The sequence below is a fragment of the Pleurodeles waltl genome, chromosome 11, assembly GCF_031143425.1.
Source record: "Pleurodeles waltl isolate 20211129_DDA chromosome 11, aPleWal1.hap1.20221129, whole genome shotgun sequence".
NCBI classification, from domain to species: domain Eukaryota; kingdom Metazoa; phylum Chordata; class Amphibia; order Caudata; family Salamandridae; genus Pleurodeles; species Pleurodeles waltl.
In genome coordinates this window covers 888030173-888042148 of record NC_090450.1, presented here as the reverse complement: position 1 = coordinate 888042148, position 11976 = coordinate 888030173, and positions in this window count along the sequence as shown.

The window sequence follows — 11976 nt, the reverse complement described above, 5'->3', positions numbered from 1 at the left end:
AGGAAAACAGATAGTGGCTGCAAGGGGAGGAAGGGCAACGTTCTGCACTGTAATGAAAGGGCTGCCGAAGGTGAGGTGGGGGCATGCAGAAGGTAGGAAGTTGTGAAGGATAAGTGCAGGGCCCAAAGAGAGACTGCAAAGGGTGCAAGGAGGACAACAGAAAATGAATTAATGATGGGTGAAATGTTTGAGTTAATATTAGTCACTGTTCTTTACTCAGGCCACATCCCATACTTTTTCTTATTTTACCTACCATGCCACTTCAGACAGGAACCAAAATACACAAATTAACCTGCCTTCTGCATCAATAGGAACAGTCCAGCCTGAACTATCAGGCCAAGGGTATCTTGAACAGGAACACAAACAAATCCAGCTGATTTCAGCCTATTTGGGCCTTATCAGTAGAGTGCAGTTTGAGTTCTGTGAGGAGAAAGAAAAGGTAATAGGCACAATGCTTGAATTCATCTTAGCCACTGAGACAGGCTACGTTTCTCTAAGCCTTATGCTCTTCTACTAATGTATGCCCTACACAAAGCCATCAGACAAACGCAAAGCCACATTTATACACCCACACCCACCAACATATTTCCATACACCCACCATCAAGTGCACATACCCATTACACCACAGTGCCCTTCCCATTACCCGTAAACAAGCATGTACAGAAACCAATAGTATACATCCATTACCTCATTTTACACAACCACATTTATAAGCCAACACTCCACCACCATTCATCCAAACAAACACCATTGTACAAATACACATCCAGCTTCATACGCCTACACAACAGTCATTATATGCCAACACATTGGCAATCTTCACTCAGATATCTAACATTTAACAATAGTCTACTGTGTCATTCCAAGAACATGATCACACCATCATACCTACTTCTATAAACTCATAACAAAATAATCAGTGATTCTACTCAATTCATCTCAATTTGAGCTTTCTCAAATAATAACAGTTGGAGGTAAGTTTGACTTAGTACAAAGGGATTGTATCATAAAATTAATGTTTTTTTCAATAAGTGTAATTAACAAAAGAAGGATATGTTCTAAAAAAACAAAAGATGAAAAAATTAATTTTGATAAAAATATTTACACTGAATTCTAGATAAAAATTAAAAATGAACAAAATCCCAAAGGCGTGTGCTACCTTTACCTTCTATCCAAGTTAGGTTGCATGATGGCATGGTGGCTTGATGGTTTATTATGCCAGGTGTGTGAATTTAGGATTTTTGTGTGTCGAGCCATAATGTTTGGGGAGTAATAGAATGATGATAGGTGTGTTGGCATTTGATAGGTCATCATTTGTTGGGTATGCTGTCGTATGAAGCTGGCTGTTTGATGGTGGGTATTTGGCATATGATATTAGTTGTTGATGTATGTTACTAGGGTGGTCATTATGCTTTTGACGGTCAGCTGACTGCCATGGCAGAGGTGGCGGTCGGTCCTCCACCAGGCCAGCGGTGAAGACGCCATATCACGACTTTGGAGGTTTGGCCGAAGCCCAACCACCGAAATGCCACCCGTACCGCCAGAGCGGTTGGACCACCGGGCCAGAGGTGAGCACCTCCGGCCCGGCGTGAGCCCTGAGACTGCCAGTAGTATTATGACCTGGCTGACCATCTTGCTTTCTGTGGCAGTCGCACTGCCAAGAAAACCCTGGTGGTAACGCATCTGGCAACAGGACTCTCCATTCCAGTTGCCAGCACCCTCCACTCCCACGTCCACACACATGCTTGCACCCTACCCCCCACTTCCAGATACATGCAAACACCCTCCTCCCACTTCCACACCCATGCCAACATCCTCCCCAACTTCCACACACATGCATTCACCCTCCCCTACTTCAACATACATGCACGCACCCTCCCCACCTAACCGCACATAACCATTCACACACCCCCACTCGCACTCACAAATACACAACCCCCTCCACAATCATGCACAGCCCTACTCCCCACAGCATTCATTCACGCATTCCACCTCTCCACATTCTCTCACACACTTCACCTCTCTGCAATCATTCATGCACTCCACCTCTCCGCATTCATTCATGCACTCCACCTTTCCACACTCATGCACACATTTAGACACCGCATCCATTCACGCACCCAGACACCCCCATTTGCATTCATGCACACACCCAGACACCCCCATTTGCACACATACATGCACCCAGACTACGGACATGCACCCAACACCCCCTCTTTCGGCGTTCAGCTTACCTTTTCTGGCGAGGTGGTCATCCAGGAGGGGATGAGTCCTGACAACACCGGACCGCCGACAGGACTCTTCCACACCATATTACGTATTGTAATAACACAGGTGGAGTCTTGTTGGCATGGCGGTGCTGGTGGTGAAACCCCCTCTCTTCCTCCATCGGCCAGGACGACAGGGTCAGTTTTCTGTCTGTAAGAGGGAGGAAATCCTACCTTACTCAAAATATGGCGGTCTTCGGACCTCCATCACTGGCAGTATGCTAGCTGCAATGACTTTGGACATCTTGGAAAAAGACCGCTGAAGTCGTAATGAACACCTCTGTATTTTAGAATGTAGATATATTGGCATATGGCAGTGTGTGCTGACGTATGACAATGAGTTTGTTGAGTTATCACTTTATGTGTATGATGGTGGGCATGTTGGCATGTGATGGAGGACATGTACACATATAAGGGTTGGTGACTCAGCATACATATGTGTGTATACTGGTTCATTTGTATGTCTAGTGGTATAGTGGTGAGTGTGCTGTCCTATGACGGAGGGTATGGGTATATGTGAGGTGTATGAGTAGATGTATGATGTTGGTTGTGCGGACGTATGTTTGAGGGTGTTTTGTGGACCTATGATAATGGGAGTGCCCCAACCTTTAAGCAATGTCTGTGTCTGCCACCCTGCTCTCCTGCCACTCTATCTGGCCCCAAACACTTTCTGTATCACCTCTATGTGTCCTCTGATTCTGCAGCACCTCTTGAATCGTCCCTGCCTCTCTGCAGCCACTCTTCATGTCTGTGACTCATTACAACCCTTTTGTTCTGCTGTGCTGTGTACCACCTCTGATGCTGCTGTCTGGGCACCTAAGCAATTCTGTGTCCCCTCTGTATGTTCCCCCAGCTCATCTGTGTGCCAGTCTGCCTCAACTCCTTTTTCTCGATATGCCCCCAGTTATCTATATTTCTTCTGTGGACACCCATCCGTTATAGCTCCTGTGTGCCCCCCTGCCCTGCCTTTAAAATCCCTTTGTGTACCTTCCCACCACCACAGCCCTGCTGTGTGTCCCCCACCTTCACCTTTGTGCCCCACTCACCTACATCACCAGTGTGTGCCCCTGTCCCCTTGCAGCCCCTTTATGCTGTCCTGTACCACTGCTTCTGGCCCCCAGGTGCTAATCTACCCCTATGCTCTCGCATTTGGGCCCCACACACTTCTGTATGGCCCCCAGCTGCCCTCTGTGTGCAATTGCACCCTTCAGCTCCTCTGTCTGCATTGTCCCCTGTAGACCCTGCAAGTTGGCCTGCACTTGTAGCAATGTTTTGTGCACCTCCAATCACGCTGCAGCACCAGTGAGGTCCCCATCTCACCTGCATGCATTTTTGAGTCCATGCCTCTCACCCCCCTGCAGCCATTATATGTGTGTCTGTTTCCTTTGCACCCCCTGCTTCGCACCCCCCTTCAGTCCCTATGTGGGACTCTACCTGTCCAGTAGCCCCTCTGTGCAACCCGCCAGCCCCTCGGCGCTCTTCCCGAAATCATCTTCTCAGCCACTCCGCACCTTACAGCGCCTCTATTTGTCCCCCTTTCCCTCATTTTGTTCCCATATCTCTGCAGCTTCTGTGTACCATGTCCACTGTAGCCCTGGTGCTCCTGTCTGCTGCCCTCTTCTACCCCTGCAGCAGCCCCTTTGCATGCCCCTGTGTCCCTATCACAAACCCCTCACACCCCTCTGTTTTCCCCCTTTCCTCTTTTTACACCCAAGCCCCTGCAGCCCCTCTGTTAGCCCTGCACCTGTAGCAGCTGTGTGCTAACCTGAAATTCCCCTGCAGCCCCTCTTGAACCCATCTTCCCCATCACTACCTGTGTTTTTGCACTTTCCCTCTTTGTGCGCCTCACCTCCTTCTACAGCCCTTCACTCTGCCCCTGCATAAGTCCTGATATGTAATTCACAATATGCTTCCCACCCACCAAAAGAGCACTAACGGGCTGATTTAAGGAAAGTGACACTTTTACCCAGTACAATGCCACTTTACTTGCGCCCCTTAGTGCCCTCCTACTGCCACCATGTGGGCGACGTGTTTAAAATACACCGCACCATGGCACAGGGTAGGGGTCAATAGTGTAATTTTTTTTACGCTATTGATGTACTCTGCAGAACTAGCACCAACATTTTGGCGCTATTCCTGCAGAGTACATAGGGGCCCATTATAGATAATGGTATGCCTCCTTTTAACACCTGCTCTGAGCAGGCGATAAAAGTGCTGAAAAAAAAGGTGCAAGGAAATCTCTTAGATTTTCCTGTACCATTTATTCAGCACCCCTAACAAGGGGACACTCCCCCTTGTCTACATTATGACTGGCGCAGCCATAATGTGGTGCAAGGGGTTTACAAAGTGGGGCAATGTGTACATTGCCCCACTTTGTAAATATGGCACAGGGAAAATGTCACTTTAGCACTGCCTTAGAATTAAAAAATTGTGCTATGGTGGTGCTAAGGTGGAGCTAGGGGCTCTTAAATTTGCCCCTAATAGTTTCACCACACAAGTGGCAATGCCCATTATGGGACGTTCCCTTTACGGAAAACCACCTCTGGTGAAAAATGCATTAACGGCACGTACTTGCTGATGACATTTTTATTGACCAAACTATGACTTTGGGAAAATATCTCAATGCGCTCGTATTTATTTTCTTGAGCTTGATGGCGGTTGCTTCCCAGCATTGTAGGCATGTTAGGTACACAACAACTTACATTCATCTGAGAGTCCACCCTGATCTCCACAGTGGCCTACGTGTTAATTACACCGCCCCCATTGCAGGAACTGGACCAGGGTGACCGAAGCCCAGCTCACCGCCGCTCTCGGCCACTCCCCACCACCAGACACCATGGACGCCAATGCATCAGCCCACAATCTCCACCAATGGATCACTGACTTTGCCAACACCCTAGCTCCCCTAAGGAAACCCGCCAGTAATCAACACTAAAGGAGACCCAGCTGGTTCTCCCCAGCCTCCATGAATCTAAGAGCACATGCAGATGACTCAAGGAAAAGTGGAGAAGCAGTAAAAGCCCAACAGACCACAAAGCCTTCAAAAACACCATCACATCACACCACCAGCTCATCAGCTAGAAAATCAGCCATTCAGGAGCGAATCAACACCGATGCACACACCAATGTTAGCGCGTCGGACCTTAATAAGTAATCTTACAATGGGACGCGTATAGGTCGATGAACCTTTTGACTCGTTTAGGATGTTCTTACCATAGCTCCATAACAGAAACAATACTCAATACACAATAATCGATAATCATTGGTCAAATCAATAATCAATGGAGTCAGTAAATTGCAAACACTATGACTTTTCAGCCGTGAATAACCATACCTTTAATTAAAGTTTAGTAAGTTTATTTCCCTATTATTAACAATGCTAAAGTCATGTAGATTAATCTCAAAATCAAATCAGACGCAATTAATATTTGTAAACCAAAACGTCGCAAGAAGCATAATCTGATCAAAGCTTGAATCACAATGCATTCTAAAGCATTGCACAAATCATTAGTAAAACCAATTTCAATAGTACTGCATGATCCATGGAGTTCAGCAAAATAGTTTGGCAACCAATTGTCCCTGCAAATTACCATCAGCATGTGGGGCTTCATGCAAAAACAATTTAAACTAAAATTTAGAAAACATCTAGCTAAGGAAAACTATTAAGACAGTGCAGTTACTACATAAAATGCAATTCAGTTACATTGTCATGTCTACCTATCCATGGTATGGGTCAGCAAGCAGAATCAGTCTTCGTCCTCAGGTCATCAATCGATCAGCAAAACATCAGGCTCTCAGTCAGAGAGTATGAGCCTAAAGACAGAATCTCAAGTCTCTTCTTCTCAATATTGCATCTCATAACGGGGTAAGATCTAATCTGTCTGTGGTCTCCTCTGTCACGTTGTTATATCAAAGTCACCCAAACTATCCCCTAATCTCTAATTGGTCAATTTATCATATGTTACTACTCTGTCCAGTGAGAGTTCTATACTAAATCTATGAATTCTAATATTTCACACTTCACACGTGGTTCATTGGTCTGCTTTTTGATGTTCTCATCATTCGACTCATCAGGTATCGAATTTGTAGCATCTTCTTCTCCAGTTAGTGTCTTCATTGTTCGTGTCCTGGGAAAGAACCTCTAGCACACATTAAACACGTATTGATACATTTTAAGGACAATGTCTCCTGTTAGTCGGTTCTCATGAAAAGCTTCTGTTTCCGCATTTTAACAAGACAATGAGCATTTCACACTTAGTTCACTCTGTCAGTATTTTTTCATTAAACACTAAGAAATACAGCTTCTGCATGAGGCCTAGCAAACTAGGCTAAGACACTTGCTAAGTTAAGGCCTACAATTAATAAGCTAAAACATACTTCATGACCCTTAATATGACTTATTACTACATTAATCGAATACATTTACAACACTTCATAAGTATTAATAATTATTTAGTACATTTTGTGAACACTGGTGGCCTTTCTTCGAGGTCACAATTTCAAATGTGCACATTATTTTTCTACATTATTCATTATACTACATAAGTCCCTCTTAAAATACGTAAACACTCATTAATAATTTGTAATTAAGACATCTGCTTCAGCAACAGCAATGAACTTTTCTCCATAGTCAAGAAATTCCAGACACCACAGACATCCCGCCCTCCCAAGACCTCTGTGACAACCTAGCCACCTTCTTCCACTGAAAAATACAGCCCATCTATGAAGGATTCAGATGAAAATGCCCACCCCCCTGCCCACCAGCACCACCATGGACTCCAACCACCAACTGATCGTGAACCACTGGACCCTCCTCATCCAGGTAGACAATCTAAAGCTCATGAATACTGTCCACTCAGGGGCATCCTCGGACCCATGCCCCCACCACATCTTCAATCAAGCTAAAGCCACCATTGCACCCAAAGAATACTGCACCATCAACTGCTCCATAGAACCGCCACCTTCCTGGATGCCTGGAAACATGCAGAGATGAACCCCCCTACTGAAGAAGCCCTCCGCAGAACCAACGGAACTGAGAAACTACAGACCAATCTCACTGCTCCCTTTTTCAGCCAAGGTAATTGAAAAAGCAATCAAAGCATGGCTCACGACTTCATCAAGGCGAACCACATCCTAGGTCCCTCCCAACCCAGATTCAGGAGCAACCGCAGTACCCAAACAGCACTCCTAAGACATCTGCACTCTACTGGACCACGGCAAAGCAACACCCCTCATCCTCTTTGACCTCTCTGCCATCTTCGGTACCGTCTATCACACAACCTTGTGTACCAAACTACATGATGCCGGCATCTGCGGCAAAGCCGGGAGTGGATCTGCTCCTTCCTCACCAGCTGAACCTAGCGAGTCAGGCTCCCACCTTTCACCCCGAAGTTGACGGAAAGCAGATGTGGAGTTCCCCACGGCTCCTCCTTGAGTCCCATCCTCATCAATGTTTACATGACCCAGCTCACTGGGATCATCAGACACCAAGGGCTCAACATTGTCTCATACACCGACGACACTCAACTCATTCTCTCCCTCACTGATGATCCATCACCCACTGTCAGCCCGTCGGGATCACCGATACTGGCGGAGACCGCGGAACCCGGTGGTCGGACCACCAGGGTTGTAATGTGGCGGTCGGATCACCACAGCAGTGGCGGCCCAGACCACCACTGTGAGTCTGGCAGTCTAGTGACAGCCAGACTCGTAATTAGACCCTATGTCACACCTGAAGGAGGCTCAAGACACAATTACTTTCAAACTAAGATTTGTGAATTGAAACCTTTGCCTCCTTCAGTTAAGTTGGAGCATCTGTGCTTCTGTTTTCCTACTACAGTAATATTAGGCCGTTCATCCAACTGTCATCTGCATACAAATAAAATAGAATCACTGAGCAACTTTATCTAATACCTCTCAATCAAAAACTTGGGGATACGATCAGAATTGCATTCTAACCTTGTGCTTATATATTCAGTAAACTTACTTTGAGTCTTCAATCCATTGTGCCTGAAGCCACGCTAAAATTAAATGGTCGCTTGCGTATAAAGCAATTTTTAGGTCAGTTTCTACAGAATTTTTGAGTCCTGAATGTTGAGAAGTTATTCTTCCGCATTGCCTGAGACCTGACTTATGTCTCATATTAGGATTACATGGCTGAAACAAATATTGTATTGTAGCTCGTGCACTGTACGTAGAGTGCAATAAGCATTTGTAATATAAAGTAAGAAAATCAAGAAAGGCATGAAAGTTGCTGCCTGATGTGAAAGGTTCAAAGGTTGAAAGGAAAGTCAGGAAGAAGATGATTGCCTCAGTAATAAATGCACATATTGAAATGTAATTTCTAGTGGTGGGCAAATTCATGATGGTGTAATTTATGAAATTGAGGGACTATTATTAAACATTTTGGGGGGAATATTTTTGTTGCAAAAAGTTACATTAATTTTTCTTTCAGAAAAAAAGGTACACACATTGTTATAGATATTTTGATTATTGTATTGGTTAGATCTTTTGTCAGAGATATTTCAGGTTTTTCAGTCCCACAACTACTATTTTTAGACTATTTTCTTCAGCTATTGTTCATACAATTCATAAGCATTGCAATCTTTCTATTCGTTTTTACGACCTGTGCAGAAGCACACAACTTGATTTTTTCAGAGTGAGGAAAGTAAGTGAGAGGTGAGATAGCAGGAAACAAGTGAGCAAAACATTGGCTGGAAAAACAAATTCTTAGGGTGTTAACTTCAAATGTGCAGGTTTGCAGGCGCAGTCTTGGTGAACCTTTCTGAATTTGCTCTTGATACTATGCAAAATAGCATGCTTAGTTGTACTTAGTGTACAGCTGTTCAAGGAGAAAGACCATCACTTTTGTTCAACAGGTGTTTGTTTCTATTCTAGCTTCGGCTCCACAATATTTTTTTCTTGTGGTCAAACCCTTTCCTGAGGTCGCCAACAATTATCAGGGTGCTCCATTGTAGTCCCACCATGGAAAGAGATTCGCTCCAGTGCCTGACAGTAGTGAGTCTTGTTCTTTCCATGGTGAGAATCAGTTGGAAAAAGTATATGAATACATGCAGGGCTTCCAGGCCATCCATGTCATCCCCACCATGGCCCAGCAATTTCCCATCACTGCAGTGGGAATTATTCACGCACAATATTAGATCGGTGTGGGGTAGTATAGTGCATAAGTTCGTTGATTCACGAGTGCAAGATCACTCTTGGTAAATTCCTTGGTCTTAAAGCAATCAATATGTGCATTTAATTTGAATTTACTTGTACCACTGAGTTTGGAAATCAGTCCCATTTTCTTTACAAATAATATATTTTTGTGCTCCTCTCTGCTACTTTTAGAGCATGTTTGACTGCAGCGCCACATGTAAATCATCCCTTAAGGTCCCACTTCAAGCATTTTTGCCTTTGTTATCAGGCCCTCGATACTCACACAGTATGTTGTCTGGAGAGAGACTAGCCCTAGTTTAGGATTAGAATGGTTCATTTTATGTAACCATAAAGTGAACATGTTAGAAAGCTATTTTAAATAAAAGTCACTTATTGAGAAAAGTAAAGCGTAAATAGGTGAGGAATTGCTATTGTGGCAAATGGAACCCCCTATGCTGATTGAGGGCCTGATTTAGAGTTTGTTGGAGGGGTTACTCCGTCATCAACGTGACGGATATCCCGTCTGCCGTATTACAAGTTCCATAGGCAATAATGTTATTATTATACTGAGGACGGGATTTCCGTCATGTTTGTGACGCAGTAAACCCCTCCACCATGCTCTAAATCAGGTCTTAATCCATTCCGATGTTCAGTACACCTTGGAATTTGTCTGCTTGGAAGTTAGAATCCCAGATGTTTAATCTAGGACTTAATCCATCCCAGTTCCCACATGCACCCTCCAGAGGGAGGGCGCAGGAGGAAGGGTGTATCCCTTCCCAAAACCTGACATGTGCTTGCTGTCAACACCAACATTTTATTTTGTATGTTTTTATGTTTATTTACGTTGGTTTATAATGTTCCATGACTAATCCGTCATCCGCTCCAGAGACCAAATTATTTAATGTGCTTTAAGAGTAAGTAGCTTCTCCCTCCTGCACTCACCGGAAACCCCTTGTCATAAAATGTTAGCACCGTGCAGGTTCAGATATTTTAATAAGATCCTGTCAGATCTACAGCTCAGCCGCTGATCCAGTTTTTCTTTAGTCAGTCACACGTTGAATTAAAACCAGCAGTTAGGGTTTCACCCGCGGTTCCCATAATAATTAGTCAAATTGTCCAGAGCAAAAGCACAGTAAGGGGTGTTGCACTTATTTGGTGATTCATTAATCATTAATGAGGATGGGAACAATATGACTTAAACCAACATCAGATGGCGAGAAAGCTGCAATGCACATTGCTAAGCTAACGTGCAAGTGGTTTGCTTTCTTGTTATGTATGTCTGCCATCTGCAGCTGAGTACAGGCGATTGGTCCTCCTTGTCCCTCATTCCCAGTCACGAGCTACAGTCCTTTGGCCAACATGAGGTCCAGAAATCGGAATGAGATATTAAATGTGTACCCGGCAGTGTCAGCATTTTTACGGATGCGCCATTACTTCCTGGTACTGTAGCTGACATGTAATGAGGTCTCTTATCTGTCATTGGTGGGGCCGAGGCTTTTCCCTGGGTCGTTTGTTGTTTATTGAGGCGGTTTCTGTCAATAGGACTCAGGTTGTCCCAATCCTTATTCATTTTTCACAAAAAATGAACTTTCTCCTTTTAGGTTTGCATCTAAGTTAATCGTTCAATATTAACTATTTTCACTCTCTCCCCATCTAATTTCTGTGTTTGTCCTTTATTTCTGTTTTCCCTGTTTCCCCCTTCTCTTTTCTCCATCCCACTATACACTTTTCTAATATGTTTTTGTGGCCGTAACATTTCCTGTTCTCTTAAGACCTTTCCCTGGGTTCCTTCCTAGCTCTGACTTGAACTAGTGCACATCTTTCCTCTGTGTTCACCCTACCCTCCTCTTCCGTTCCTATTCCCTTCCACGCTATTCACCCACTCCTGTTTTAATGAGGCCGATTTGCTGACACTTTGGGCCGGGCTTGCATCACAAAAGTGATGCAAACGAATGGGAGGCATTGTTTTGCGATTTAGTTCCCAGCACAATTGTTGATTTGCATTGTCTCAAGGTGGTAGTCTATGGGTAGTACATTGGCATTCCAAAGCATCCACCCCTGGACTTTGACACACATCCCTAAGTAGTAAAATCAGTAGATAGGACTGTCTGATAAAAATGAAAGCCTCCTTGATTCTGGCATTTAACTCTGAGAATAATTTCCTTTCCTCAAAATGTTTCCAACTTTGCACGTCTGCTTCACTGTACAGCATACTTACTAAGTAGAAAACATGTTAAAGTATGTATAAGCATAGTATGTACTGGAAGGGTACATGCTTAATATCAGGCACACATCATTGCACTATGATGTAAGGGTTTGTGCATTGGCACAAGGCAGCCAAAGATGCAACAGTGCTGGTGAAGAAAGAAAAAGCCCTGCTTCTTTTTAGTTATGGTGCTGTTCTGCTCTTACCCTTTCACATAACGTAGCACAATAACTTATCTTGCTGTGCTGTCCTGCACAGCACAGCATGAAAACTTAGTAAATCTGCCCCATGTGCTCTGATGACACTTCCTGTGCCATCTCGCAGTTCCTTACCAAGTTCTCAT